An 8,682-nucleotide genomic window follows, 5' to 3' on the forward strand; every position below is an offset into this window, starting at 1 on the left:
CACTGCATGATGGATTCTGCCTCTCAGAAAGAGGAACTGCAGCAAACAGGTTACATCGGCCCTATACGTGTTACCATTATTCCCTACAAGGTGTCGCCTATAGACTGAAGCCTATTGTCTGTCCTCACCCCCCCTCCTGGCCTGGCCTTGTCCCGCCACAACACTGACATGGGACCCGGCAGGAGTGTTTTGTTCCCCTAAGTGGGAGACTCCGCTGCTTCCTAAAGCCAGACCAAAGGGGATTAGATGGGTCAGAAAGCGTGAGTGGAGAGAGAGAAGCTAAAGTAAGGTTAGGCCTGGGTATGGTATGTTTAGGCCTGGTTATGGGTATGTTTAGGCCTGGGTATGGTATGTTTAGGCCTGGGTATGGTATGTTTAGGCCTGGGTATGGGTATGTTTAGGCCTGGGTATGGTATGTTTAGGCCTGGGTATGGTATGTTTAGGCCTGGGTATGGTATGTTTAGGCCTGGGTATGGTACGGTGCGACTACGACACCAGGACCTTTAAGCGATACTAACGCTAATTACAGAGAATTTCATTCAGTACTTCCCCCCCCCAATGCTGCTGTCGAAGAAGCCGTTGGTCTGAATGCAGTGCATGCTCCACCCTGAGGTTGTCTTCACGCTTGATCAGCATTCCCAGTTCCTCCCGACACAATCATCTACATTTGATGCAGATTGACTTTGATCACATGATGCCACAGGACTGGAGTAGTAGAGCCATACTTTGGAACGCTTGTGGTGCCATCTCGGCACGCTGAATGGCAACTCGGCCACATACGTTTGACTTCACCACCACACACTGTATGGGTTTGACTTCACCACCACACACTGTATGGGTTTGACTTCACCACCACACACTGTATGGGTTTGACTTCACCACCACAGACTGTATGGGTTTGACTTCACCACCACACACTGTATGGGTTTGACTTCACCACCACACACTGTATGGGTTTGACTTCACCACCACACACTGTATGGGTTTGACTTCACCACCACAGACTGTATGGGTTTGACTTCACCACCACACACTGTATGGGTGGTAGCAGAGTCGTGTATATAGAAGAGTCCCGACATCTCCATTCACTCCAATGGACCAGTTTTTTTACTCTCAAGAGTTCCAGGAAGTAAGGTCCTGGATTAAGCAGCACTGTCGAGTTGCAGCAAAATGGACAGTTTGTGAAGTACTTTGAAAGTTTTTTTTTTTTTAATAATCCAATTGTACATGATCAGTTTTCTTTTAGCATTCAAACGTAGCGCGAGTCCCCTTCCTGGCTGTTCATTGGCTAACGAGTCATGCATTTTGGACCTCCGCTGACGCCACTCTCTTACTAGATTGCTCTGTGTTGTAGCTGTCAGTGGGCTAATCACACTAAAACAAAGACCACTTATGGATTGGCTGCGAGTAAATCCATACACAAATACGGTAGTCATTCTTTTTAGATTTGTGTTCAAGAAGGATTGAATGCAGGTATCGTTTGACTGGATACGTTTCGATACTACTCGGTGGGTTGTTTCGATCGATACCATGTATCGAGTAGCGAGACGCAGGCCTGTACGGTGGAAAGGGGTTAACGAACACGAGACAGAAAGACTTTGGAGGAAGACAAAAGGGAAGGAAGGGGTGGAGAGGAAGACAAGGGAGAGAAGAGGGGTGGAGAGGAAGACGAGGGAGAGAAGAGGGGTGGAGAGGAAGACGAGGGAGAGAGGAGGGGTGGAGAGGAAGACGAGGGAGAGAGGAGGGGTGGAGAGGAAGACGAGGGAGAGAGGAGGGGTGGAGAGGAAGACGAGGGACAGAGGAGGGGTGGAGAGGAAGACGAGGGACAGAGGAGGGGTGGAGAGGAAGACGAGGGACAGAGGATGATGTGCTGGAGGCAGGTACATCTGCATTCTCTCCAAACACAGCAGAGGCCTGTCCTGTCCTGGTGTCTCTATCCTATAGCAGCACTCACTGGCAGATTTATCACCCCTCTCTCTCTCTCTGTGTGTGTGTGTGTGTGTGTGTGTGTGTGTGTGTGTGTGTGTGTGTGTGTGGGCGTGCGTGCATGCGTGTGTGCATACACATGTTTGTGCACGTGTGTGCTGTGTAAGAGAAGGAGCAGGAGGGATAAAATGAGAGCGAGAGACACAAGGTGCAAGAGAGAGAGAGAGAGGGCATGCGAGTGGAGGCGAAGGGCTGCAAGCAAACGGCGGCCATGTTGCATTCCATCGATATCACCGTTTTCGCCCCCTCTCCCAATCTCCGCCATATTTCATGCCCTCTCCCTCTCTCTCTCCCCCCCTCTCTCTCTCCCTCTCCCTCTCTCTCTCCCTCTCTCTCCCCCCCTCTCTCTCCCCCATCTCTCTCTCCCTCTATCTCTCTCTCCCCCCCTCTCTCTCTCTCTCCCTCCCTCTCTCTCTCCCTCCCTCCCTCTCTCTCTCTCTCCCCCCTCTCTCTCTCCCCCTCCTCTTCTCTCTCCCCCCCTCTCTCTCTCTCTCTCCCTCCCCCCCCCCCCCCCCTGTGTGTCTCATCCCCCATGCTCTTCACTGGGTGCGTGCTCTTGGCCCTTTCCGTTGCTCTGCTGGGTCCCAGGCTGTTAAGCCCTCTGAGGGGGAAAGGTGTAAATCTGTCTCCCCGTCTCAGGGGGGGGAGACAGATTTCCTGGGGCAGCAGACTCAACAAAGCCCAGCCAGGGTGCAGGGACAAATGTCACCCCCCACCCCACACACACACACACACACACACACACACACACCCACCCACAGGAATGTATAGACACCCCCCAAAAATGTGCACATATGCATATGAGCGTATGGAGACCCCCACCCCCCACGCACACACACACATTGCCTTGTTTAGAAGCTACTGTGAAAACAAACAGGTATGCCACCACAGCCTTGTCTAGCCTGAAGCCGGGGAAACCAATCTTTGTTTGTTTGTTTCTGTGTGTGTGTGTGTGTGTCTGTGTGTGTTTGTGTCTGATGTGTGTCTGTGTGTGTTTGTCTGTGTGTGTTTGTCTGTGTGTGTTTGTCTGTGTGTGTCCCACCCCTCCCCTTCCCCTCGAACCTTTTGTCCAGAGGGGCTGTCCAGACGAGCTTGTTGTCTCTCTCTCTCTCTCTCTCTCTCTCTCTCTCTCTCTCTCTCTCTCTCTCTCTCTCCCCTCTCTTCTCTCTTCTCCACTTCCCTCTCTGCTTTATTGCACTTGATTCTAAGCGCGTCCATTCCTGAGATGGCTCAGATAGCAGCTGAAGCTAAATTGCCCGTCATAAAGCATCTGCAATAGCAATGGAGGCTCTCAGGGTGGGGACTGCTCCGAGGGGGTACGAGGCGGTTACGGGGCTTCGCTATGAAAATACAAGGTCCTCTTTTTTAATCTTTAAATGTGGAATATGAACTCCGTTTCAACACCACAAATCACAAGGCCCTTCCTTAAACATTAAACGATTTTTGTTGCATGATCGATCGCCTGAGTGCCTCTTAAATCAGTTTTATGCATATCATTTTCAGGAACATTTGGCCATCTGAGTGTGTGGGTTTTGGAGAAAAGTGACTGAAAATCAAAAGTAAAATGATCTAATGGTATTTCGGCACGCCGAAATGCTTCTGCATGATACTACTAATTACTCACACGAGACAGGCTAGTTAGAGTGAGACGCTGTGATTTATGAGCGCCGTCGTATATTTGGCTGTGCTCTGTTCCTGTCACACGCCTGACAGATAGATGACTGCTGTGCTGTAATTGCCCTTCCTGTTTGTATCTATTCTCATGTAACAACAGGCCCTTCCCCGGCACTGACTGTAGAGGGCGCCAGGTGTGAAAGTGCAGCCGTGTGTGTGCCAGTGTGGCAACAACAGATTCGACGCAGGAAGAAGAAACACAAAGGAAGGAGGTATTTTTCGGTCTCATCTGTGAACTTGGTAACATGCGCAAAACAGGACCGAGCCAGACGGCAACACCAAATCAGGACTGCAGGAAAAATGACAAGACATAGAGCGAGAGACAGCAAACACAATAGACCCTTTTCACAATCCAATCATGGAAGTTGGAAACCCTCATTAGTGTTTTGCTTGCACCTGTGTTTACCCTGCCGTTTCCACAATCCAATCATGGAAGTTGGAAACCCTCATTAGTGTTTTGCTTGCACCTGTGTTTACCCTGCCGTTTCCACACAAAATGGCCCCCGTGAAAAGGGTCTATTCTGCAGGACGGTACACCCATCCCTAACCTGTCCTACACTCAAATCAGTCGCAGCCGCAACGTGGTCCGGGGAAAGAGATTCTTACAAAACAAGCAGATACAAGAAGTATTTTATTCCACAGGCTATCAGCCTGTATAACATGCAGGGTTCAACCAACAAGTCGTTTAGCTGGTCAGTCTGCACTTTTGCAGTTTGGTAGTTTAATGAGACTGTAGGAGCGCTGTTTTTTAACTTATTATCGTCTTATTATTGTTGATTGTGAGTGTAGATGTCTTGTGTTTTATTATGATTATCCATAATCATAAGCTAGCTAGCTGGGGAGCTCACTAAGGTAAGATTGATTGTTTGTTGTTGGTCATGATTGACGGTCCGCATCAACAGGGCTGAATCATTGACAGTGGTGGTGTAGTTAGGAATGTCATACCGAGCCGACCCGGATAGCTAGGCTTAGATAGTGAGGTAATATGCAGTTGTGTGGTGGTAGCATGGAGGGGGGTGTTTCCAGGACGCTGGATTACACCGTTAGGCCTTCTTGAGGTGTCGTGGCCTAACTTAACGAAACATCGGTGAAGGAAGGTGCCCACTTGAAAACCCCAATGACATGCTTCATACTGCTGTTGGCTAGGGTAGGTAACTGGTGATTTGTGTCTTGTTTATTAGTTTGTTAGCCTGTTAGCTTGTTTTATTCTGGATTGGGCTTCTAAATGTGTTTTTCCTCGGATTTTGGCACAAGGGATAGTAACATCTTGTCCTGTGTATTAATTAATCCATTGTCTTTATGCGGACTTGTTTTTTTTATGTCTGGAGCACTGGACCAAGATCATTTCCCTATGCAGGATATATTACAGTTGGTTCTGAATCTGAATGGGGAAGGTGTGCTAAGAAAGAGGAGAGGTTACGAGAGTGCAAGACAGTTTACTCTGTGTGTGGTTTGTGCGTCTGTCTGTGCATGTGACACAGACACACACCTAACCACAGAGAGAGATAGCGAGACAGAGCAGGTCCGATCACTTCTGCTCCTGCAGGCAGGCCTCTCTATTGACGCACACACGTGATCTGTGAGACAGTCGCAGCATCTGTGTGTGGCATCTCCTCGCAGAGAAATGTCTCCTCATCCAGCCAAAACAACCCAGCGAGCTGCCAAATCCATCTCAACAGTTTCTCGTACCGTCAACACAGCGCCATGGCCAAGAGATAGCACGATAGACAGACAGAGCTATACTGTATTCAGCCGGGAAAATCCCCTGGCCTGCTTTCGCTTCCTGTCTATATTCCATCAAAGCGCGTCATATGATTGCTCTGTGGATCAGCCCGTGAAGGCGAAGAATTCAAAAGGACCACAGGAGCAAGACAGGGCCAGCAGGCTGTGCTTTGGCACGCGGCCCCCGGTTGCGCTCATCGTCTTGCGGGGGAAGGAGTGACGCCCCTCGCTCCTGCCTCTTCCTGCCTCCCAGCTCGCCGAGGGCCCCGTGACAGATGAGGCCAGTGACAGCAGGACGCAACAACCTGCAATTGTGCCGTCGTCCCCTGTGATCCGTCAACGTCCGCGCGCGACGGCGCTTCAGCTCTCAGGAAACGCGCACAGGGAGGCCTCACTCGCACGTTCGCACACACCCTCCTCGCGTTAACTCATCGCGCAGGTATTAGAAGAATCATTGCCAGAAGAAACGCCTCCTCCTCCTCCTCATACCAGCCGAATACCTCAGATACCTGGTTGTCTTCTGAGGTTAGTAGGGTGGTGGTGTTCGTGCCATCATGTTTCTCGTGCGCTCGGTGGGGCGGCTCGTTCAGCTTGGTTTTGAAACTGCCAGTAATAGCAGCGGCGGGCCAGTTCCCTGTGTGGGAACCAGTTGTATGTCAACTGGTCCTCCTCCTCTAGCTTGTGTGAGGTTTCAGCCGGTGTGTGTGGCGGTGGTTCTCCGTTTCGGCCACAAGGTGGCACCTTGCTCACAAACAGCTCCATGGCTTCTTCAAGCCTGTGCTGGTAGGGGCCGCTTTTATTTTCCGCTTTGGTGGCAGTGCTGTGGTGTATCACGGGCAAAATGAAATGGGAAAAATGAAAATAGGCGCTAAATGTGTTTGCCGCGTGCAGGAGCCTAATGAAGTCAGCCTTTGCCAGTACATTAGTGACACAAGCAGCAGAGAAAGGCATTGAAGGACAAACTCCCACAAACCCCAAATAAAAAAATGGCAGATAAAGTATGAATGGTGGAGCCTCCTCAATGGGAAAGCAGTGCAGCGGCTTGTCAAGATTTATCTTCCAAGCAACTGGCTTTTTATGGTCAAGCTCCTCCACATTGGGCCCACAGCAGTGCGTAGTAATACGGCGTGTAAAAGAAACAGCGGTGCGTTGTAATATGCCGCGTAAAGAATGGGATTTCGATAGAAGCGACACTCCATTTGTCATATTTAAGAGGATAGAATGATGACCATTTGGCTTTGCCTCGTGTTTGAATCGCTCAAGTTGAGCTTATTTTTGTGTGCAGAAACGGGGGGATTGAGATGAATAGACTTTCATACATGACCGCACAGTCCAAGCCATCATATCATGTGATATCACTTTAACCAATCAGCCAGTAGCTTAGCATTACCCCTAAGCCTAGAGAGCATTATAGCTGGTTCCTTTTGCTGCAGGCTTTCAGTAGTGGAAATTATAAAACAATCCGGCTGTCTTCACTTGCTTGTTTCAAAACTAATGATTGTTTGGCTGCTCGGCTTTTATGAGAGCCATGGTGCAAAATAATTAATTGTTTCAATCAATCAGTTGGTCAATTTCAGAGCCATCGAGCGTTGCTCCAAGACCATGTGCATTCTCTCCCCTTCTCCTCCAGGATGGGCCTGGAGACTGCCAGATGATTTATGGCCTCTGTGTGTGCTGCATACATATACAAATTCTATGCACACAAACACGCTGCCAAGGGTACACACACTACACACACACACACACACACACACACACACACACACACACACACACACACACACACACACACACTCAGAGACAAACACGCAGACATTGACACAGCCATGCACAACAACACACACACACACATAGACACGCACGGGTCACGGGCACGCACACACGCGCGTGCGCACGCACACACACACACACACACACATAGACATGCACGGGTCGCACACGCACACACACACACACACACGCACACGCACACACACACACACACACACACACACACACGTACGTTCCAAGCGGATGAGACACGCAGCACGCGGTAGGGGGGAGGAGGATCTCCTCAGTATATGCTAAGCATGCCGGTGACACATGCTGCTAAACATAGTGCACCAAACACCAGCAGCAGTGCTGCTAAGCTCTCTGCAACTCATCCATTGTGTAGCCTCTTGCAGTGGTTCTCAACGTGGGGTCCGGGGGCCACCAGGGGTCCTGAGAGCGTTCCAGGGGGGGGTCCCCCAGGAATTGTTAACGTTACCATTATTTCATTTGAGGAGAAGGTAACAGAGAATGTAGACTGTTTTGATCATAGGTTTTAAACTATGATCAAAACAGTTGTTTCTCTGTTATCTCTCTACCGCCGACAATACAGATAGTCATGGCATTCTGGACAAAATCATATCTAAACAATACAAATATTCTCCCGATTTGAGCCTGAGAGACAACACATCTCATCAAATGGGGGTCCATGGACCTACTGTAGACTAGATTAGGGGGGTCTTTGATATGAAAAATCTTGAGAATCACCGTCTTAAGTCACAAACATGCAAGCAAAAACCTATACAAAGACATGCAATCGTCTCGCGTCTCGCATCTCGCGTCCAACAGTCCTGCACATGACCGTCTCATTCATAAACGCGCGTGCACACATGCACACGGACCACGAGCATGCGTGCTGCAGATGCATGCACGTGCACGCTCTCACGTGCATGCTCACACGCACGTGCACGCTCACATGCACGTGCACGCTCATGCATACATACATGCATACATCCATACGTATACATACATACATGCAGGCATATGCAGCGAGAGAGCCAAGTGCAGGGTGCTTGTTGTTAGCGTGTTGTTTCTGTGCTGTGGCTTGTGGGCCTGTCTGCAGGCCTGATCGATGGTCTTTTACTGCTTCCCCTGGATTATCGGTCGAGTTCACCGGGAGGGGAAGGCAATTCATCAGAGCGCAGCGGAGAGAGAGAGAGAGAGGGAGAGAGAGGAGAGGGGACAGAGAGAGAGGGATGGAGGGAGAGAGAGAGAGAGAGAGAGGCGTGGGGGGGGGGGCGTCGGCGCGAGAGTGCAAGAAGGGAAGATAGGAAAAGGCAGAGGTAAAGGTGGGGAGAAAAAAGAGAGGGAAGGAGACGGGGAGAATGAGGAGGAGAGCAAGATGGAGAGACAGAGGAGGAGAAGATGTGCAGATGTGGCCGTGATATGTATTTATGCACAGATAGCTGCATCACCTCCAAATGTATGGAACAGATAGAGCAGCAGACAGAGATGAATATCAGCAGATAAAAGCGTGGAGTGTTAGGGCAA

This window comes from Poromitra crassiceps, assembly GCF_964638095.1.
Source record: "Poromitra crassiceps genome assembly, chromosome: 8".
Lineage (NCBI taxonomy): Eukaryota > Metazoa > Chordata > Actinopteri > Beryciformes > Melamphaidae > Poromitra > Poromitra crassiceps.